The following is a 23,550-nucleotide window of genomic DNA, read 5'->3' on the forward strand; positions in this document are numbered from 1 at the left end:
AGTTACATATAGAGAGAATATTGTATATATTTTTCATATATTTTCTTTTTGATTACCATAGGGCTTAAACTGGACATCCTAAATCTGTAACAATCACATTCAATTTGAAACTGACTAAACTTCCATAGCATACACATACACTGTTCTATACTCTTCCATCTGCCAACCCTTTTGTTGTACTTGTCACAATTATATCTTTATACATTATGTGTCCAAAGCCATATTTACCATTACTTTTTTTTTAAAGATTTATTTTTTATTTATTTCTCTCCCCTTCCTCCACCCCAGTTGTCTGCTCTCTGTGTCCATTCACTGTATGTTCTTCTGTGTTCTGTTTTATTCTTGGCAGCAGCACCAGGAATGTGTCTCTTTTTCTTGCATCATCTTGCTATGTCAGCCCTCCATGTGTGCAGTGCCACTCCTGGGCGGGCTGCACTTTCTTCGCACGGGGTGGCTCTCCTTGCGGGGTGCACTCCTTGCACTTGGGGCTCCCCTAAGCGGGGGATACCCATGCATGGCACAGCACTCCTTGTGCGCATCAGTGCTGCACATGGGCCAGCTCACCACACAGGTCAGGAGGCCCTGGGTTTGAACCCTGGAGCTCCCATGTGGTAGGCGGATGTTCTGTCCATTTAGCCAAATCCACTTCCTGCCTATCATTACTTTTTACTGTGTTTGCAATTTAAAACCTGTAAGAGGTAAAAAGTAGAGTTACATATCAAAAATTACAGGACAGTAGCACTAGCATTTGTATTTACCTTTCCTGGGGGGTCTTTATTTCTTTATCACACTTCAATCTACTTTGCGTTGTCCTTTCCTTTCAGTCTAAAGAACTCCCTTTGGCATCGCTTGTAGGCAGTTATAGTGGTGGTGAACTCCCTCAGTTTTTATCTGGAAATGTCTTAAACTTCCCTTCATTTTTTAAAAATAATAAACTTTGTTTTTTAAAGAAGGTTTAGATTACAGAAAAGTTACATCAAAAGTATAAGGGAGTCCTATATACCCCATCCCTCCCCCATCACATTTTTCCCTATTAATAACATCTTACATTAGTGTGATATGTTTGTTACGACTGATGAACAAATATTGAAGCATTGCTACTAACCAAGCTCTATAGTTTACATTATGGTTTTCACTTTGCATTGTACAATTTTATGGTTTTGACAAATGTATAATGACCTCTATTTGTCTTTGCAATATCATGCAGAACCATCCCAATGCCTAAAAATGCCCTATATCCCACCTATTCTTACCTCCCCCTCTCCTCAGAACCTCTGGTAACTATTTATACCTTTGTTACAAATTCTTCCTTTACTACAATAATAATATCTACTTTGGCCCATGGTTGCATTCCCCCCTTATATTTGTTCATTCCTCAGTCTTGAGGATTTGGGGGTAGTGATGCCCACTCTGCTTCAGATTGAGAGGGGCTTAGATCTTGTGGGGGTAGATGGAAGGAACTATTTTACTTGCAGTTGTAGATACTCTTTGTTTTTTGGGAGGGCATTGTCCATCATCATCATTTTGTTGGTTGTCCTGGGTGAGTCTAATGAACTGGAGAGTAGGTAACTACAACTCTGCTGAGATTAAAAACTTAACTGTCACATGAACAGACTGAAGATTTCAGTCTCTGAGACATATATCTAAAGTGTATATTGATAATTATAGCTTCAAAAAATAAAGGGATAGAAGAATCATGTGTAGGGAAATTATAAATGAGTCTAACTCCATTACATTGGAGAAATAGGTTATCATAAATTCCAAGGTAAGGCCCACTGACAAGATGCTGATTTTATTCAGTTGTGCGCCCTGCCTATAGTGTCCAGATGTCTCTAGAGCCTTCAGGAGCACTACTGTTGGAGGCTTTGTTTGCTGTTGCAGTTAGTGCCTGAGACGTACATAAGTGTAACCTCCAGATTTACCTCCTGATTCACTTTGAAATCTCTTAGTCATTAAAACTCTTGTATTTAATGTTTCCCCATTTGGTCAAGGTTTCTTTCCAAACCCATCACTAGTTCTCACTTGGTAATAATCCCTCGATGCCAGGGAGACTTATCCCCAGGAGTCATGTCCCACACCAGGGGGAAAGTAGTATGTTTATATGCAGTTTGGCTTCAAGAAGCCAAATGTGAGACATAAGGAGGCTTTCAGGAGGTAACTCTTAGACAATATATAATACTAGGCTAAGTTTCAGTTTCACAAGAACGAGGTTCATAAGTACAATCGTCAGTATCAAGAGCCCGGTGTAATGATCTGTCCTCCTTTGCTAGGCACTGCCTGTGTACTCAAAGGATTCTTCCCACTCTATTAGAAAATGTAGCAGGACTTCCCATCCTGGGAGTTCAGTATTCTTTCAGTTAATTGTGTGTGTTTCCACCCACTGAGACAATGCCCCATGACTACTTGAACATATTCATATACCATAGAGGCATGCCTCAAATGCACCACTCCCCACATATCCCCCCTTAACGAACACCCCAAACCAGAGATCCTCCCCTGCCATAGATGTGACCCTTCTGCAATCCAAAACACCCCCAAAAACAAAGCCAAAAAATAAAAATAAAAATAATAAAATATAAAATAATTTAAAATGACAAATTAAATACAATTTTTTTAATTTTTAATTTTTTCGTTGTCATACTATACTTTATGTACAGTGAAAATTTCTTCTCTCTTCCCTCAGTATTTTATTTTTTTGCTTTATCTTCAAAGAAGCTTTAGGTTACAGAAAAGTGACATAGAAAATATAGCGGATTCCCCTCTCCCTTTTCCACTCTCCCCTATTAAAAACATTTTTCATGTGAATGGTACATTTGTTCCAAGTGATACACAAATATTGAAGTATTGCTACTAACCATGGTCAATGGTTTATATTATGGTTTACATTTTGCACCGTACACTTTTATAGGTTTTGGCAAAATTGAAAATGACCTGTATCCATCAGTGCAAGATCCTGCAGAACAATTCCAGTGCCTTAAAAATGCCCTATGTTCTATCTATTCCACTCTTCCTTCCCCATCCCCTCGGAACCAATGGTAACACTAAGTTTCAATTTTTGAAGAGTAAAGTTTGTAGTTACATGCAAAAATATTGAGGGCTTGACATATTCATCTGTTTTCTTTTATTAGACACTGCCTATGTTTTCAAGAGATTCTTGCCTCTCTAGTTGAGAACATAGCAGGACTCCACAGTATGGGAGTTTAGTATTTTCTTGTTTGCTGTGTGGGTCTGCACCCACTGAGGTAATACACTATAACAAGATGAACACTTCCATATTCTATAGAAGCATATCCCCAAGTGCACCCTATCCTGCATATGCCCTACCCCTGATGTCCTGAACCAGTAACCCTTCCCTGCCATATTTGCCAAAGAACATTCCCACCATTGTAGGTTTTTTTCAAATATTTATTTTATCTTATTTTATTTTATTTATTTCTCCCCACCCCATTGTTGTTTGTACTTTTTTTTTTAAGATTTATTATTTTATTTCTCTCCCCTTTCCCTGCCCCCCTCCCCCACAGTTGTCGGCGCTGTGTCCATTCACTGTGTTCTTCTGTGTCTACTTGTATTCCTGTCAGCAGCACCCAAAATCTGTGTCTCTTTTTGTTATGTCAGATCTCCGTGTGTGTGGTGCCACTCCTGAGCAGGCTGCACTTTTTTCGCGCTGGGCAACTCTCCTTATGGGGTGAAGTCCTTGCGCGTGGGACTCCCCTATGCAGGGGACACCCCTGCATGGCATGGCACTCCTTGCATGCATTAGCACTGCGCATGGGCCAGATCATCACACGGGTCAGGAGGCCCTGGATTTGAACCCTCGACCTCCCATGTAGTAGACAGATGCTCAATCGGTTGAGCCAAATCCACTTCCCTGTTTGTAACTTGCTGTGTCTGCTCTTCTTCCTTGTTTCTTTAGGAGGCACCAAGAACCGAACCCAGGACCTCTGATGTGGGAGAGAGGTGCTTAATTGCTTGAGCCACCTCCACTCCCTGCTTTGTTGTGTCTGTCATTATGTTTTTCCTCCCTGCATCTCTAGTCACGTCATCTTGTTGCATCAGCTTGCTGTGCCTGCCTTTACATCAGCTCACTGTCTTCTTCATGAGGCACTGGGAACCTCTGTTCCTTGCTTTGTTGTGTCTCTATGTTTTTTCTTCTTGTGTCTCATGTTGTATCAGCTCGCCATCCTGCCTATCACACCAGCTCACTGTCTTCTTTAGGAGGTACTGGGTCAGTGACCTCCCATGTGGTAGGTGGGAAACCAGTCACCTGCTTCCCACCATTGTAATTTTAATCACAGACCTACAAATCCCCAGATCTTACCTCTTCCTAACTCCACCCTTCCCCCCAGTTCCATGGATAGTCCAACTCAACCACCCCACTCTACTCCACCTCAGATTTCAGCACCATGGAACCCAATCACTGTACCACTATCGCCCCCATCCACTGTCCAACTACCCCTTCTACCTTATGATAAATTTAGCCCATATTCAACATCGGCTCACCACCCTTTGCTCCCTTTCTTTCTCCTAATAACCTATCTTCCAGACTCTAATTCTGTGAATCTGCTCAGTTTGCTTAAGTCATGTCAGTAAGGTCATGTAATATTTGTCCTTCAATGTCTAGTTTACTTCACTCAACATAAGATCTTCAAGATTCATCCATTTTGTCCCGTTTGTTAAAACTGCTTTCCTTCTTACAGCTGAGTAATATTCCATTGTATGTATATACCACAATTTACTTATCCATTCATCTGTTGATGGACACTTGGGTTGCTCCCAACTTTTGGAAATAGTGAATAATGCTGCTATGAACATTGGTGTGCATGTATCTGTTCATGTCCCTGCTTTCAATTCTTCTGGGTATATACCCAAAAGTGGGATTGCTGAATCATATGGCATTTCTATAGTTAGCTTCCTAAGGAACTGCCAAACACTTGTCCACAATGGCTGCAGAATTCTACGTTCCCACCAGCAGTGGGAAGGAAAGGGAACACTCATCTCTACAACACTTGTAGTTCTCTGTTTTTTAATAGTCACCAGTCCAGTAGATATAAGATGATATATCACTGTAGTTTTGATTTGCATTTCCCTAATAGCTAGTGATTTTGAGCATCTTTTCATGTGCTTTTTAAAGATTTATTTTATTTCTTTATTTCTCCCCACTCCCTCATCATTTGCACTGCTGTGCTCTGTGTCTTTAGGAGCCACCAGGATCAACCTTGGACCTCTGATGTGGGAGGGAGGTGCCTAATCTCTTGAGGAATCTCCATTCCCTGCTTTGTTGTGTCTCTTATTATGTTTTTTCTTCTTGTGTCTCTTGTTGTGTCACCTTGCCAAGCCTGCCCGTAATGCCATCTTGCTGTCTTCTTGAGGAGGCACAGGAACTGAACTACGAATTTCCCAGTGGTAGGCGGGAGCTCCGTCGCCTAAGCCACATCTGCTTCCTTCGTGTGCTTTTTATTTTATTTTAAGATTTATTATTTTATTTATTTTCCCCCTTCCCCTCCTCCTGCCCTGCTGTTTTTGCTGTCTCTGTTGTCTTCTCATTTTCTCTCAGTCTATGATTCACCAGGATTCAATCCTGGAGAGCTCTAATTGGGAGAGAGGTTCCCTGTCAATTGTGCCACCTCAGTTCCTGGTTTCTGCTGCATTTCACCTTGACTCTCCCCTTGTCTCTTTTTGGTTGCGTTATCATCTTGCTGCGTGACTCACTTGCACAGGGCACTGTCTTACCACACAGGAACTCACATGGGCACTCATGCGGGCACTGGTTCACCACACGGGCACTCACGTGGGCAGTGGCTTGCAATGTGGGCACGCTTTCTCTTCTTTTTCACCAGGAGGACCCAGGGATCAAACCCAGGTCCTCCCATATGGTAGGTGGAAGCTCTATCACTTGAGCCACATCCACGTCATCTTCATGTGCTTTTTAGACATTTGTATTTCCTCTTTGGAGAAGTGTCTTTTCAAATCTCTTGTCTGTTTTTTTTTTTTAATGTGTGATTTTTTTTTTCTTCCCCTCCCCTTCCCCTACCCTGCTGTTTTTGCTATCTGTGTCCATTTGCTGTGTGAGCTTCTGTATCTATTTCTTTTTTTGTCTTCTCTTCTTGTCTTTTTCCTCTAGGGTTCACCGGGATTCAATCCTGTGGACCTCTGATATAGAGAGAGGTTGCCTGTCAATTGTGCCACCTCAGTTCCTGGTCTCTGCTGCATTTCACCTTGACTGCCCCTTTGTCTCTCTTTTGTTGCATCATCATCTTGCTGCATGACTCACTTATGCAGGCTCCCTGCCCAGGCACTCACCTTGCTTAACGGGCACTCAGTTCACTACGCAGGCACTAGCATGGGCACTCGGCACCACACAGGCACTCATGCAACACTTGACTTGCCGCACAGGCACTTATGTGGGCACTCAGCTCACTGCACGGGCACTTGGCTCACCATGCGGGCACTAGCTCACCACACAGACATGCTTTCTCCTCTTTTTTTCACCAGGAGGTCCCAGGGATCGAACCCAGGTCCTCCCGTATGGTAGGCGGAGGTCCTATCACTTAAGTCACATCTGCTTCCCTCTTGCCTGTTTTTTAAATGAGTTGTCTTTTTATTTTTGAGATGTAGGATTTCTTTATATATGCTGGATATTAGGCCCTTATCAGATAAATGGTTACCAAATATTTTCTCCCATTGAGTAGGCTGCATTTTCACTTTTTTGACAAACTCCTTTGAAGCACAAAAGTTTTTAATTTTGAGGATTCCCATTTATCTATTTTATCTCCCATTGCTCATGTTTTGGTGTAAAATTTATGAAACCATGTCCTACTACAAGATCTCGTAGATGCTTCCCTACATTACCTTCTAGGAGCTTTATGGTCTTGGTTCTTATATTTAGGTCTTTGATCCATCTTGAGTTAATTTTTATATAGGGCATGAAATGGTGACCCTCTGTCATTCTTTTGGGTATGGCTATCCAGTTCTCTAAGCACCATTTGTGGAAAAGGCCATTCTGTCCTTTTTGAGTGGGCTTAGTGGCCTTGTCAAATGTCAGTTGACTGTGTATGTGAGGATCTATATCAGAACTCTCAATTCACTTCCATTGGTCAATATGTCTATCCTTGTCCCAATACCATGCAGTTTTGACCACTCTATTTTTGTAGTATGCTTCAAAGTTAGGTAGCATGATTCCTTCAGTTTTGTTTTTCTTTTTCAATATGGTTTTGGCTGTTTGGTGCCCTTTTCCCTTCTAAATAAATTTCATAATTAGCTTTTACAATTCAGTAAAAAAAAAAATGCTGTTGTAATTTTTATTGGGATTGCATTAAATCTGTAAATCAGTTTGGGTAGGACAGACATCTTAATGATGTTTAGTCTTCCAATCCATGAACAGGAAATATTCTTCCATTTGTTTAGGTCTTCTTTAATTTCCTTTAAAAATATTCTGTAGTTTTTCTGTGTACAAGTCCTTTACATCATGAGTTAAGTTTATTCCTAGGTATTTGATTCTTTTAGTTGCTATTGTAAGTGGAATTTTTTCTTAATTTTCTCCTCAGATTGTTCATTATTGGTATACAGAAATGCTACTGATTTTTGCATGTTGGTCATACATCCTGCCACTTTACTAAACTCATTTACAACCTCTAGAAGCTTTGTTGTAGGTTTCTTTTTTTTTTTTTAAGATTTGTTTTTTTAAATTTTCTCTCTCCTTCCTTCCCCCACCCCCAGTTGTCTGCTCTCTGCGTCCATTTGCTGTGTGTTCTTCTGTGTCTGCTTGCATTCTTTCAGCGGCACTGGGAATCTGTGTCTCTTTATGTTGCATCATCTTGCTGCGTCAGCTCTCCAATTGTGTGTCGCCACTCCTGGGGAGACTGCACTTTTTTTCACGTGGGGCGGTTCTCCTTATGGGGCGAACTCCTTGCGCATGAGGCTCCCCTATGTGGGGGACACCCCTGCATGGCATGGCACTACTTGTGCACATCAGCGCTGTGTGTGGGCCAGCGCACCACACAGGTCAGAAGGCCCTGGGTTTGAACCCTGGACCTCCCATTTGGTAGGCGTATGCTCTATCAGTTGAGCCAAATCTGTTTCCCTGTTGTAGATTTCTTAGGGCTTTCTATGTATAGGATCATGTCACCTGCAAATAGTAAACTTTTTATCTGTTTCTTTCCAGTTTAGATGCCTTTTATATCTTTTTCTTGCCTAAGTGTTCAAGCAAGAACTTCTAACACAATGTTAAATAAGAGTGAGGGCAATGGGCATCCTTGTATTTTTCCATGTCTTAGAGGGAAAGACTTTAGCATTTCACCATTGCATATGATATTAACTGTAGGGTTTTTATATATACCCTTTATCATGTTGAGGATGTTTCTTTCTATTCATATCTTTTGATGTATTTTTATCAAGACAGGATGCTGTAGTTTGTCAAATGCTTTTTCTGTATCAGTAAAGATGATTACATGATTTTTTTCTTTAGATCTGTTAACATGTATTACACTGATTGTCTTATATTGAACCATCCTTGCACACCAGGAATGAAACCCACTTTGTCATGATATATAATTCATTTGGTATGCTGTTGAATATGATTAACAGTATTTTGTTGAGGGTTTTAGCATCCAGGTTCATTAGAGAGATTGGTCTGTAGTTTTCTTTTCTTTTTTTGTTTTTAAAGATTTATTTTTTATTTATTTAATTCCCCTCCCCTCCCCCAGTTGTCTGTTTTATGTGTCTTTTTGCTGCGTCTTGTTTCTTTGTCCGCCACTGTTGTCCTCAGCGGCACGGGAAGTGTGGGCGGCGCCATTCCTCAGCAGGCTGCTCCCTCCTTCACGCTGGGCGGCTCTCCTTATGGGTGCACTCCTTGCGCGTGGGGCTCCCCTACGCGGGAGACACCCCTGTGTAGCACGGCACGCCTTGCGCGCATCAGCACTGCGCATGGGCCAGCTCCACACGGGTCAAGGAGGCCCGGGGCTTGAACCGCGGACCTCCCATGTGGTAGACGGACGCCCTAACCACTGGGCCAAAGTCCGTTTCCCTGTAGTTTTCTTTTCTTATGGTGTCCTTATGTGGCTGTGGTATTAGGATGATGTTGGCATCGTAGAATGAGTTAGGCAATGTTCCCTCCACATCTCTTTTTTGGAAGAGTTTAAGCAGGATTGGTGTTAGTTCTTTCTGGAATAATTGGTAGAATTTACCTGTGAAGCCATCTGGTCCTGGGCTCTTCTTAGTTTGGAGGTTTTTGATGACTACTTCAATCTCATTACTTGTGATTGGTCTATTGAGCTTATCAATTTCTCCTTTCATCAATATAGGCTGCTTGTATGTTTCTAGAAATTTCCATTTCATCTAAATTATCCATCTTGTTGGCAGACAATTTTTTAAAGTATCCTCTTATGATACTCTTGATTTCTGTGGGATCAGTAGCAATATTCCCTCCTTTGTTCTTTATTTTATGTATTTGCTTCTTCTCTCTTTTTTCCTTTGTTAGTCTATCTAAGGGCTTGTCAATTTTATTAATCTTCTCAAAGAACCAGTTTTTGGTTTTACTTATTTTTTGTAGTGTGTTTTAATTCTCAATTTCATTTAGCTCTGTTCTAATCTTTGTTATTTCCTTCTTTTTGCCTGCTTTGGGATTAGTTTCTTTTCTTTTTCTAGTTCCTCCAGGTGTAAAGTTAGGTCTTTGATTTTAGCTCTTCTTGCCTTTTTAATATAGGAATGTATGGCTATAAATATACCTCTCCACACTGCTTTTGCTGCATCCAATAGATTTTGATATGTTGTGTTCTCGTTTTCATTCTTTTCAAAGTGGTTACTGCTTTCTTTTGCAATTTCTCCCTTGACCCACTGATGGTCTAAGATTGTGTTATTTAACTTCCGTGTATTGGTGCCTATTCTTGTTCTCTACCCCTTATTGATTTCCAACATCATTCCATTGTGGTCAGAGAAATTACTTTGCATAATTTCAATCTTTCTGAATTCATAGAGAGTTGCCCTGTGACCTAGCATATAGTCTATCCTGGAGAATGATCCATGTGTGCTCAAGAAGAATATATACTCTGCTGTAATTGGATGTAATGTTCTATATATGTCTATGAGGTCTAGATTACCTAACATATTATTCATGGTCTCTGTTTCTTTACTGACCCTCTGATGAGATGATCTGTCTAATGGTAATAATGACATATTAAAGTCCCCCGCTATAATTATAGAGGCATCTATTTTTCCACTTAGTTTTTCCAGTGTTTGCCTCATGTGTTTTGGGGCACCCTGATTAGGTGCATAAATGTTTTTGGTTGTTCTTTCTTCTTTATAGATTATGCTTCTTATTAATATGTAGTGTCCTTCTTTGTCTCTTACAGTAGTTTTGCATTTAAAGTCTATTTTGTTCGATATTAATGTAGCTACTCCCACCCTTTTGTGGTTATTGTTTGCATGTAAAATCATTTTCCAACCATTCACCTGCAACCTCCTTGCATCCATGGATCTAAGATGAGTTTCTTGTACACAGTGTATAGGTGGGAATAGTTGCTCATCCATGCTGCCAATCTGTGCCTTTAGATTGGAGAGTTTAATCCATTAACAGTCAATGTTATTACTATCAAGGCAGAACTTATATTAGCCATATTTTCTTTAGTTTTATATTTATAATTTTTTTAATTTCTCTATCTTTTTAGTTATTCTTACTAATAATCTTCCTTTCTACACTCTCCTTCAACCTTCTCTCTCCTGTTTTTTTCCTTTCTACACTCTCCTTCAACCCTCTCTCCTGTTTTTTTCCTTTCAACCTATAGAACTCCCTTTCATATTTATTGAAATGCAGGTTCTTACTGACAATCTCTTAATTTCTGTTTATCTGTGAATATTTTGAACTCTCCCTTATTTTATAATGCCAGCTTTGCTGGATACAGAATTTTTGGCTGACAGTTTTTTTTCAGCACTTTAACTATGTTATACCACTGCCTTCTCACCTCCATAATTTCAGATGAGAAATCAGCCCTTAAGCTTATCGAGCTTCCCTTATCTGTGATGGTTCTCTTTTCCCTTGCTGCTTTCAGTATTCTCTCTTTCTCTTGAGTGTTTGACAATCTGATAAGTATATGTCTTGGGGTAGGCCTAGTGAAGTTGTTTTGTTTTTATTTTTGTTTTTTAATTTTTTTGTCTTTATTTTTTAATGTTACATTTAAAAAATATGAAGTCCCCATATACCCCCCTACCTCCCTCACCTCACTCGTCCCACAACAACAACCTCCTCCAACATCATGGAACACTCACTGCACTCGGTGAACACATTTTTGAGCACTGCTGCACCACATGGTCAATGGTCCACATTTAAGTGCACACTCTTCCCCAGTCCACCCAGTGGGCAATGGAGGACACACAGTGTCCAGTAACTGTCCCTGCAGTTTTTACTGTTCAGAGTTTACTGGTCTTCCTGGACTTGTACATTCATGTCCTCAAAAGACTTGGGACAATTTTCAGCTGTTATTTCCTCATCGTTCCTTCTGCCCCCTTCCCTTCCCTTCTTCCTCTGGCATACTTACAAGGTGTATATTGTGTGTTTCATGTTGTCATTCAATTCCCTGACTCCCTGCTGAAGTTTTTTTTTCTTTTTATCCATCTCTTCTGCCTGATTTCAGTGTACTATCTTTGACATCACTGAGTATTTCCCCTGGCTGTTCAAATCTGCTGTTACGTGCTTCCAGCTTATTTTTGATATCTTACATTGTGCCATTCATTACCATCAGATCTGTTATATTTTTATGTATGTTTATGATTTCTTCAGTATGTTCCCCCAGTGTCTTCTTAATATTCGTTATCGTCTTCACTTCAGTAAGTTTATTCATGATATTTGTTTGGACATCCTTGATTAGTTGTTCCATTTTCTGCCTCTCCTCTTGTTTCTTCATTTGTTCATTAATGTGGGCCATGTCTTCCTGTTTCTTAGTATGTTGCTTGTAATTTTTTGCTAGTGTCTATGCATCTATTTATCTTGGTGAGCTTATTCAAATAGTTAACTTCTCGTTCTACTCTAGGGGATTATTTTGTTTTGTTTTGTGCTGTTTCCTTTTTGACACTTGGTTGTACTTATTCTGTATCCTTGTATTTGTCTGTGTTCCCTTGAAAAAATATTAAGACCATAGAGAAGAAAAGAGAGAAGAGAAAAAGAACAATAGTAATAATTTTTAAAAACATAGGAACCATAAAAGAGCCAGGAAAATAAATAAGTAATAAGAGTGAAAAATCATAAAAATTACAAATGAATAAACATAAAAAATATGGAATAATAAAATGAAACAAGAAAAAATAAATAAAATAAAAAACCAGAAAGATGGGAAGAGAAGAAAAAAAAAAGACCAAACAAGAAAAGGTGGGATGAAAGAAAAGCAACTGGGAAGCAGATGTGGCTCAAATAATTGGGCTCCCATCTACCATATAGGAGGTCCAGGGTTCAATACTCAGGGCCTCCTGGTGAAAGCAAGCTGACCTATGTGGCGAGCTGACTGAGCAGAGAGCTAGCCCATGTGGAGTGCTGCCCCACATAGGAGTGCTGCTCCATGTAGGAGTGCTGGAGTGAGCACCTCTCTCCCACTCCAAAAGGTCCCAGAGCAGACACAGAACACACAGCAAATGGACACAGAGAGCAGACAATGGGGGAGGGCGTGGGATAAATTTTAAAATCTTTTTTAAAAAAAAGAAAAGCAACAGAAGAGGGAAAAAATAAAGAAAGAAAAGAAATAAACTAAGGTGAAAAAATAAGGAAAAGGAAACAAAGGAAGAGAAAAATCAACAAACAAAATGCAACTCAGGAAAAACAGGTTTCCTTCTTATGCCCCTACGAACCATCTCAGGCTACCTATACTCATCAATCAATCACCCTACAGCCTGTCCTCCACAGGTAAGGTACCTGCTTTTAGCAAATAAAATAAGGAATAAATAATAAAAAATAACAGATCGAAAAATCTAAAACAAAAAAAGCTCAGTCTATAAGTTCCCAGTCATAATGTGCTGGCTGGGTGCCTGACAACGCAATGGCTCACTCTCTGGTTCCCTTCTCTTAAGAGGTACCTGGAATTGAGGCAGGGACCTAGTATATGCAAGGCAGGTGTTCCTACACTGAGCTACACCCACTCCATGGGTTAGGTAGGCTTCTGAAAGCTTAGCTGGCTCTTCCTGCCCCCTTTCCCTCAGGTGAGTTGAGCTTCTAACAGTTTGCCAGCTATCTCTCCTGGCTTCATTCTGTCCCTGGCTGCTTATGAGCCTGTCTCCACCTGTGCTTTCACTGACCTAGTTCCTCTCTCTCCCAGGGCAACTGTTTATGACAGCCTGGCTGATCACATCCCCCTTTCCCTCTCCCTGGAGCCAATTCAGTGCTGACTGGGTTCTTTTTGAGATTCAGAGGAGACTCAGCTGGCCAAACTCATTGAAGAAAAACCACTCTCCGCCCTCCTCCATATCCCTCTTCCTCCCAGGTAGGAGAATGTTCATTCCCCATTCAGTTGGCTGCAGTGAGCAAGGGGGTTTTTCCAAGGCTATTCACCTTGAGGGTGCAGTATTTGTGCTGTCCCCAACCTCAGGCGCAAGTAACTCACAGTTTTCGTATGGCCTCTTGTCTCTGTCCGTTTCCTTCCTGGGTGATGTGCAGCACTCTCCTAGTCTGCAGATCCCCAAAGCAACTCCCTCAGATAGCTTTTTACCCTTCCTCCATTGTTTTTGTGAGAGAGTTGAGCCCTGCCAACCTACTTTGATACCATTTTCCTGGAAGTTTCTAATAGATATTATTAGGCTAAGTTTCTGTTTTACAGGAGTCAGGTTCATAAATACAAGCATTAATATCGAGGACTTGTTTTATTGGTCTGTTTTCTTTTATTAGGCACTGCCCATGTCCTCTAGATATTCTTGCCACTCTGTTTGAGAATGTAACAGAAATCCCCAGGATGGGGGAGGGTCTCTACCCACGGAGATAACACCCTATGACCACATGAACATATTCATATCCCACAGAGGCATTCCTCAGATGCACCCTTTCCCACACATCCCCCCACCATTGAGATCCTGCACCAATGACCCTCCCCTGCCTTAGTTGCCAAAAGAACACTGCCACAGGGAAGCTATTGTGGCTTAGGTGACTGAGCTCCCACCTATTACATGGGAGGTCTGTGGTTTGGTTCCCAGTGTCTCCTAAAAAAGACAGCAAGCTGGCATGACAGGCAGGCACAGCAAGTTGATACAAGATGACATAATAAGAAAAACATGAGAGACATAACAAAGCAGGGAGCAGAGGTTCCCAGTACCACCTAAAAAAACAAGCAAGACAGCGAACTGACACTATGGGCAGGCACAGCAAGCTGATGCAACAAGAGACACAAGAAGAAAAAAATCATAATGAGAGACACAACAAAAGCAGGGAACGGGGGAAGCAGACTTGGCCCAGTGAATAGGGTGTCGGTCTACCACATGGGAGGTCCACGGTTCAAACCCCAGGCCTCCTTGACCCGTGTGGAGCTAGCCCACGCACAGTGCTGATGCGCACAAGGAGTGCCCTGCCACGCAGGGGTGCCCCCCGTGTAGGGGAGCCCCACGCACAAGGAGTGTGCCCCATAAGGAGAACCACCCAGCGCAAAAGAAAGCGCAGCCTGCCCAAGAATGGCGCTACACACACAGAGAGCCGATGCAGCAAGATGACGCAACAAAAAGAAACAAATTCCCATGCCGCTGACAACAACAGAAGCGGACAAAAAGAACACACAGCAAATGGGCGCAGAGAACAGACAACTGGGATGGGGGGGAGGGGAGAGAAATAAATAAATCTTTTTTAAAAAAAGTAAAAAAAAGCGGGGAACGGAGGTGGCTCAAACAATTAGGCACGTCCCTCCCACATTGGAGGTTGCTGGTTCAGTTACTGGTGCCAGTTAAAGACACAGCACACAACAAGTGCAAACAAGGGCATGGGGAAAAATTGGGGAAAAAAAATTCTACAATTGTGTTCTCAGCCACAGACCTTAAGCTCCCCAGAGTTCACCTGTTTCTTCCTCCAGCCCTCCCCCCAGCTGTATGGTTAGTCCAACCCACCCACCCCCAACCCTGCTCACACTTACACTCCAGAATCATCAAACCCACTCATATTGCTGCACCCTCATCACCTCTGTCCACTCCCAAACCACCCCCATCCACCTTATTGTAGATTCTGCCCATATTGAGCATCTGCTCACCACTCTCTACTCTCTTTCTTTCTCTGGTAACCTGTTTCTTGGCTCAAGCTCTGTGCCTCTGTGAATCTGCTCAATACTCTTACTTCGTATCAGTGAGATCATGCAATGTTTGTCTTTTAGTGACTGGCTTACTTCACTCAATATAACGTCTTAACCAAGAGAGTCTAAAACTGCAAGCAGGAGAATCCCAGCCATGTGGGATCTAAGCCCCCCCTCAATTTAGAGGTGGGGTGGGCATCACCTTCCCAGGGTCCTCAGGATGGAGAAATAAAATATGGATTAGAGTGGACCTACTGGTATTCTACTATAGAATTATTGTGACTCTAGCAATGGAAGAAATGATATCACTGATGTGGAGACAGTGACCATGGAAGTTGCGAAATGATATCATTGATGTGGAGACCGTGGCCATGGGAGTTACTGAAGGCAGAGAAATGGAAAAAGAGGTGTGATATGGGGGCATTTTTTGGAATTTGGAGTTGTCCTGAATGATACTGCAGGAACAGATGCAGGACATTATATATCCTGCCATAACCCACTGAATGGACTGGGAGAGAGTGTAAACTACAAAGCAAACTATAAACCATGCTGTGTAGCAGTGCTCCAAAATGTATTCATCAAATGCAATGAATGTACCACAGTAGTGAAAGAAGTTGTTGATGTGGGAGAAGTGGGGGGTGTGGGGAGTGGGGTATATGGGAATCTCTTCTATTTTTTAATGTAACATTTTGTGTGATCTATGTATCTTTTAAAAATTAAAATTTTAAAAAAAGTATAAGGTCTTTGAGATTCATCCATGTTGCCTCGTGTGTCAGTACTTCATTCCTTCTTACAGCTGAGTAATATTCAATTGTATGTGTATACCACATTTTGTTTAGCCATTCATTGATGGACACTTGGAAGCTTTTGGCTATATGAATACTGCTGTGATAATGGTGTGCATAAATCTTTTCACATCCCTGCTTTCAGTTCTAGGTATATTCCTGTAGTGTTTCCTGTATTTTTGAAAGACAATCTCATCAGATATAAAATTCTATCGGCAGTTGTTTTCTTTAAATATTTTAAAAAGCACTTTAAATATTTCATCCTACTGCCTTTTTGTCTCCATGGTTTCTGTGAGAAACTGGCATTACTCTTACTGGGACTCCCCTGTACATAACTTGTTGTTTTTCTTTTTCAGCTTTCAGAATTCTCCATCTTTGGCATTCAACAATTTGACTACTATGTGCCTGGGCATGGTTCTCTTCAAGTTTAACTTGTTTGGCATTCCTTGGGCTTCTTAAATATACACATTCATGTTTATTGTTAAATTTGGAACGTTTCCTGCCATTATTACTTTAAATATTTCTTCTGCCTTTTTTTCTCTTTCTTTTCCTTATGGAACTCCCATAATGCATATATCAGCACAATTGATGGTATTCCACAGATCTCTTAGAATCTGTTCACTTTTTTTCATTATTTTTTCTTTCTGCTTCCCTGCCTGAATCATTTCAATTGTTTTGTCTTGGAGTTCACTGATTCTTTCTTCTGTCAGCTCCAATCTGCTATTGAAATCTCTATTTGAAATTTGTCAGTTCAGATATTTTTTTGGTCTTCCACTCCATTATTTCTGTTTGGTTTTTAAATTTTCTGTCTCTTTTTTGAGATTCTCATGTTGCTCATTCATTGTTTCTATGATATCCTTTGTTTCCTTCTCTATATTTCCCTTATCTCCTTGAGCATATCGAGGGTTTTTTCAGTCTTTTTTCCATATGTCCAAAGTTTGCTTTTCTTCATTGATATTTTCTGAATTTTTATCTTGTTCCTTTGGGAGGGCCGTCATTTCCTCTTTCTTTGCCTTATGATCTTTTGTTGCTCTGTGTACATTTTAATATTTTAAAGTGTTAACTCTGCGATTTAGTTCCTTAAGTTCTTCCCTAGTTAGTGATATGACAGAGATTTCCTTGAGTGTTAACAAAACAAACAAACCAATATAAGAAACACCTTTCAGTCTTTGCAAATTGAGTCTCCATTGGCTGGTGCTCTCTTTCAGAGTTCAGCCCTCCTATCAAGAATATCAGGCCAAGGCAAATGTGAAGTGGAGGGTGCTCTCAATCTTTTCTGAGCCTGAGTATTGCCCTGACCTTCTGCTTGCTCACAGCCTTAGCAATTCCCCCCTTTACAGGAATTTGATTGTTCCCTCTACTTCCTATGAAATAGATGTTCTCCCCCTCTTGGGTACTCTATTGTATGACTTAAAGCATGTAATCTTTTGCCCCAGGCAACTTTGACTTAGTTTTTTCTTACACTGCTTTAGCTATACCAAGCTGCTTCTGCCTGCAAGGCAAGTTCTGGAAGGCTAACTCAGAGAGAAGTTTCCTGGTTCAGTCTTTCAAGCTGCCATCTGCTAGATTAGCTGTGATACAGCCACCACAGTATGTGCCTAGTGGGAATGCAGTCCCACCATTCCAGGGAAGGGATGAAGACGGGCCAACAAGTTCACCAAGAGCTTTTCTGTCATTTTTTAAAGGTGTGTTTTCTTGATTTGGCTCTCACCCAGTTTCTGCAACTCTTTTATTTTTTTCCGGATTCTGAGGAAGATGGCTCTACCATTTTTTGCTACTTGTTCAAATATTTTGAACCTGGAGCATCGTATACTGCCATCTTGGTAGCTGGAAGTACAGTTAACATTTTGTTCTTTTCTGTGCATATGTATGTGTAAAAAATGGCTCATACAAAAATTTTCATCCTGCTTTTTTAAACTATTTAAATAATTTTCATAAGCAGTATTTATTTTGAACATTCATCACTACAGTTTAATCTTCTTGCTACAGTTTAACCTTCTCCTTTTTATTGGACATTAAGGGGGGGGTTCTGATTTTGTGTTGTTATAAATAACATTGTGATGTACATCTTTGTGTAAAAAATCATTTGGTTTTCCATTGTTTAAGATAAATTCGGAAGGAAAATAACTACAGTGAGAGAGTTTGAACGTGTTAAAAGCTCTCAATACACTTTATTGTATCCATACCACCAGTAGTCTAAATTGGCTTTCCCTTCATATCACTGGAGCATTAAGCATTGTCATTAAAAAGAAATAAATATTGGGTGATTTTTAGAGACAAAAAATGTTTCTCATTATTTTATTTTACATATCTTTTAAAATTATTTATGAGGCTAAGCTTTTTTATATTTATTACTGCTTATACTTTTTATGAATTATTTATTCATATCTTTGACCCACGTAGGGGTGAGTTATTTTTTCAGTTAGTTTATAAGTTCCTTATATGTTAACGATTATCAACACTTTGTTTGATATTTTTCCTGTCTTGTTTTTTCCATTTGGTTTTCTGTATGATGTTTAATGCTTTTTGATAAACAGAAGTTTTAAACTTGTGTGTGTTCAGGTCTGTCTATTTTTCCCTTGTGTGGTTTCTTCCATTGTTTAAAGTCCTTCCCCATCCTCAAATCAGATATTTCTTTGCTTTTTTTAAAATATTTTCTTTTATTTGTTTTATAATTTAATACATTTCTAGAGTTTATTTGAATTCACAGTAGAAGTGATGATTTATCTTGGTATTTTTTCCAAAAGTTTAAGCAGTCATTTTAGCTTTCTTTTTTAATAATCCGTCCTTTCTATGCTGACCTTTTGTATTAGTCAGGATTCTCTAGGGAAACAGAATCAACAGGAGATATCTGTCAAAAGTATGAGAATTTATAAGAGTCTTTCACATGACTGTAGGGATGGATGCACAAGTCCAGGTTCGGCAGCAGGCTGCAAACCAGGGACTCTAATGAAAGTCCAGTGAGGTCCTTGATGAGTTTCCAGGAGACAATGACTGTGCAAAGACAAGGTGGGAAGTTCTCTCTGAATGCTGAAATCATTTCCCCTTTTAAGGCATTCAACTGATTGGATAAAGCCTCACTCATTGCTGATGGCAATCTCCCTGATTGATATAGATGTAATCAGTGATATATGCAGTAAACTCACTGGTAACTAAAGTCCATGAATGCGCTTGTACTACAATTAGTCCAGGGCTTGCTTGACCAAACAACTGGGTACAATTACCTGGCCAAGTTAACAAATTAGCCTTATCACACTTTTGATTCCATATTAATCATATTCTAATTACATGTGTATCCTCGGGTCTGTTTCTGAGCAATCAGTTCTTATTCCTCAATAGCAGTTCTTATGCCTCTACCAAACTTTCTAAGTGGAGTCTTATGATATATTATAATAGCTGGTAGCACAAATACATCGTTATAGTCTTGTTTCACAAAATGTTCTTATTTATGCCTGCATTTTTGTTCTTCCAGATCAACTTTAGAATCACCTTATCACTCAGTTTACTTTTTAAGTTAATTTTTTTGCTTTTTCTGAGTTGAATTTTTATACTTTTTCTGAACAATAAGAATTTTTATTTGGAACTTGAATAAACTACATGTTTACATTTGTGTAGGGGGAAGCAGATGTGGCTTAAGTGATAGGGCTTCCACCTACCATATGGAGGACCCGGGTTCAATCCCTGGGGCCTCCTGGTGAAAAAGAAGAAGAGAAAGCATGTCTACATGGCAAGCCAGTACCTGTGTGGTGGGCCAAGTGCCCACGTGGCAAACCAGTGCCCACACGGTGAGACATTGCCCTCATGGCGATCCGAGTGCCTGCACGGTGTGCCTACACGGTGAGCCATTGCCCGCACAAGTGAGTCACACAGCAAGATAATGCAACAAAAGAGAGAAAAGGGGGAGAGTCAAGGTGAAGCATAGTAGAAACCAGGAACTGAGATGGCGCAGCCGACAGGAACCTCTTTCCACAGCAGAAGTCCACAGGATCAAACCCAGTGAATCCTAGAGGAGAAAAATTGAGAAGAGAAGCCAAAAAGAGAAATAGATACAGAAGATCACACAGTGAATGGACACAGACAGCAAAACAGCAGGGAGGGGGAGGGGGGAAAAGTAAATAAATCTTTAGAAAGAAATGTGTGTAGGAATAATAAGCTAAAGACTTAAATAACTTTAAAAAAAGTTGAATGACCACAACAAGTGATGCCAGAACTTGTAGAGAAGCAGTTGCAGAGCCAGCTGCCTTCCTGTCAAGTTGTGAAACTTTTACAGATTGCCCATTTAATATTCACTTTTGATGTACAGAAGAAACTGAACAAATACCAATTCCTCAAGCGCTTACATATTTTTTATTCTACACGACTATCAAGAATGTTAGCCCTCTGGCTGCGACCCGGCGCTCTCCATTTCATGACCTTGTCCAATAAAAGGCTATTTTATTTTTACATCTGCTTGAGTTTTGACATAGAAGATGAAGCAAGATGCCACCAGAAATGCTGCTTACACTGTGGATTGTGAAGATTATGTGCATGTGGTAGAATTTAATCCCTTCAAGAGTGGGGATTCAGGAAAACTTATTGCATATGGTGGCAATAATTATGTGGTCATTGGCACATGTACATTTCAGGAGGAAGAAGCAGACATCGAAGGGGTTCAATATAAAACACTTCGAACATTTCACCATGGTGTCAGGGTGAATGGCATAGCTTGGAGCCCAAAGACTAGACTTGATGCATTGCCTCCAATAATCAAATTTTGTACCTCAGCTGCTGGTATGAAAATTACATTATTTACTTCAGATCTTCAGGATAAAAATGAATACAAGGTTTTAGAGGGCCATTCAGATTTCATTAATGGTTTGGTGTTTGATCCCAAAGAAGGCCGTGAAATTGCAAGTGTGAGTGATGATCATACCTGCAGGATTTGAGACTTGGGAGGAATTCAAACAGCTCATTTTGTTCTTTGTTCCCCTGGAATGAGTGTGTGCTGGCATCCTGAGGAAACTTACAAGCTGATGGTTGCAGAGAAGAATGGAACAATCTGTTTCTATGATCTTGTTTCTTAACAGGCCATTTTGTCTCTAGAATTAGAACAGATGCCATTAATGTCAGCACATTGGTGCTTTAAAAACACCTTCAAAGTTGGAGCTGTTGCAGGGAATGATTGGTTAATTTGGGATATCACTCAGTCCAGTTATCCTCAAGAGAAGAGACCTGTCCATATGGATCGCGCCTTCATATTCAGGTGGTCCACAATTAACGAAAACTTGTTTGCAACCACTGGCTATCCTGGTAAAATGGCAAGCCAGTTTCAAATTCCATCATTTAGGACACACTCAGCCCATCCTTACTGGCTCTGTAGCCATTGGATCTGGCCTTTCCTGGCATAGGACTCTCCCACTGTATGTGATTGGAGGAGACCACAAGCTGCTGTTTTGGGTGGCTGAAATGTAAAATACATTTTCTCTTTACTTTAGGTCAATAAACTTTGTATTTTTTAACACATAGTTTTTGGGAGAATTCCTTATTTTTGTATTAAATATATTATGAGCTCTAGAAATGTCTCACTTGTTGCTTTTGTTTATAAATAAAGTGTTGGTGGTTTGAAAATTTTCCTACTCTGTTCTGTGAATATAATTAATTATCTTTTGAGACTGTATAACTTACTCAACAACCCAGCTCCATAGAACAGATGACTAAGGAAAAATAATGCTTTTGATTTATAGTAGGATTGTAAAAAAAAAAAGTGTACTTATTACTTTGACTGTGTGCTGTTTTCCTGATTCTCAATGACAGAAATATTTACAAAGGCAGAAAAAGTCTCAGTGTTACTCTGGCAGTAGTTGAATGTGTACATTTGTGTGTGTATACATTTTTTTTAGCAATCTATTTTCATAGGGATGTTGTAACTTCCTCAGTAATTTTAAAGGATTATCTTCAATTTAATATTATTAAGAAAAGCATGGTTTGCAAAATCTTAAAAATGTAACTGTTATTCAACTCAGTATGCCATTTTCATATTACCTTTTGACTGGACTTCTCAGCATTCTTACAACATCTGGTATATGGGTTTAAGCTTACCTTGACAAAAAGACTTAGTGTTAGTACCTTTAACAACATCATCTTTTTATTAATCTTAACCATTCTTACCAAGAAACTTAAATGTTTTTGAGATGGCACTAAATGGTGATAGAACTGTTCACCCACTCAAAAATAATTGAAATCAGCCTTATGTGAAACAAATACGTCATGATTTTGTGACACATCATGTTGTAGTCAGAAGAGTATAAGATCATGGTTCTTTTTAGTCAGGTATTGAGTTAAATAACTTTCTGCTGACTATGCATCCCTGCAAGTTAATGCTCTCTCTGAAGGATTGTCTAAAGAAGTTGCTATGAGGATTAAATAAAGGTGAATGAAAACAAAACAACAACAACAAAAAACAACAAAGAATGTTAGCTATTCCAATGATAAAATCCTTTTCAAGATCAGTTCAAAAATTGCCCATTATAGCCTTTCTTCTTTGCCCACAGAATTTCTTCCATTACCCTTATGTTTGGTAAGCTGGCTAGCTCATCCCTCAGGAATCGTGCTGTCCCAGGAGGTCATGAATCACATATTCCCTAGAGGTTCTTCTAAAGTACATGTGGTTCTTAGCTGGCAGCAACTTCTTCATTTGCCCTCTGTGCTCCATTAGACCAGAACCCAATCTGGTCAAAGACTTGGTGTTTTGTTTGGGCAACATTACAATTTAAATGTTTGGATCCAGGGTTTAAAGTAGGAAAATTCCAGAAATATTCAGTTTCAATTTTTTAAATGCAAATGTTGGAATCAGTTGGAAAGGCCTAGTATAGAAATAGGGCAAGAGCCATTCCTCCTTAACAAGTAGTCTGTTTATACCTGTGGGAAGCAGCAGAACCAAAAGGAGCAAAGTAATAGCCAAAGAAAAAATTACTTAGAAAGGTGACCTTTGAACCAGGTATGAAAGCATGTGTCTTGAAAGGAATTGTGATAGAGAAGAAATAGACCAAACCTTTGAACTAGACAGGCCTGAGTTCAGATCCCAGCTTTGATGCATATTAGCTTCCTGACCATCAACAAATCCCTTAACCTTTCTATAAATCAGTTTAGTTATCTGTAAAATGAGTATGGTTGTACTTACTTTGGGCAGTTGTAAGATTTGGATACAAAAATACAGAAAGTGCCCGGCACAATACCTCAAACATGATAGCAATAAATGGTAATTCCCATTATCATAACTTTTCAGGGAATGATGAGTAGGCCAGCAGGCATCAGAAGAATAGGAGCTGAAGACTAGAAGCAGGTGTAGAAAGACAGGCTGTACCTAGCTTGTGGGAAGACCTTGTAGGGCAAGCTAAGGAGGTAAGACATTATCTTATAGGGGCAGAAGAGATGCCAGGGAGTTTCATTCAAGAAGTGCTATATCTCTAGAAAGATACTAATGCACATTGGTTAGCACCTAGGCTCTGGGAATCCACCTTTCTCCTCTCTAGTTCTAAGCTGGGAGACCT

General features: G+C 40.0%; 1 protein-coding gene and 1 pseudogene across 2 annotated transcripts in view; both read left to right on the plus strand.

The window, feature by feature from the left end:
* PLEKHM3 (pleckstrin homology domain containing M3) overlaps window positions 1–23,550 on the plus strand; it is a 239,696-nt gene that overhangs the window by 162,843 nt on the left and 53,303 nt on the right. The gene's annotated exons all lie outside the window — the stretch shown is intronic.
* LOC101436836 (nucleoporin Nup37 pseudogene) lies at window positions 19,622–21,618 on the plus strand (annotated as a pseudogene).

This window comes from Dasypus novemcinctus, chromosome 7 (genome assembly GCF_030445035.2).
Source record: "Dasypus novemcinctus isolate mDasNov1 chromosome 7, mDasNov1.1.hap2, whole genome shotgun sequence".
In the NCBI taxonomy this organism is placed as follows: Eukaryota; Metazoa; Chordata; class Mammalia; order Cingulata; family Dasypodidae; genus Dasypus; species Dasypus novemcinctus.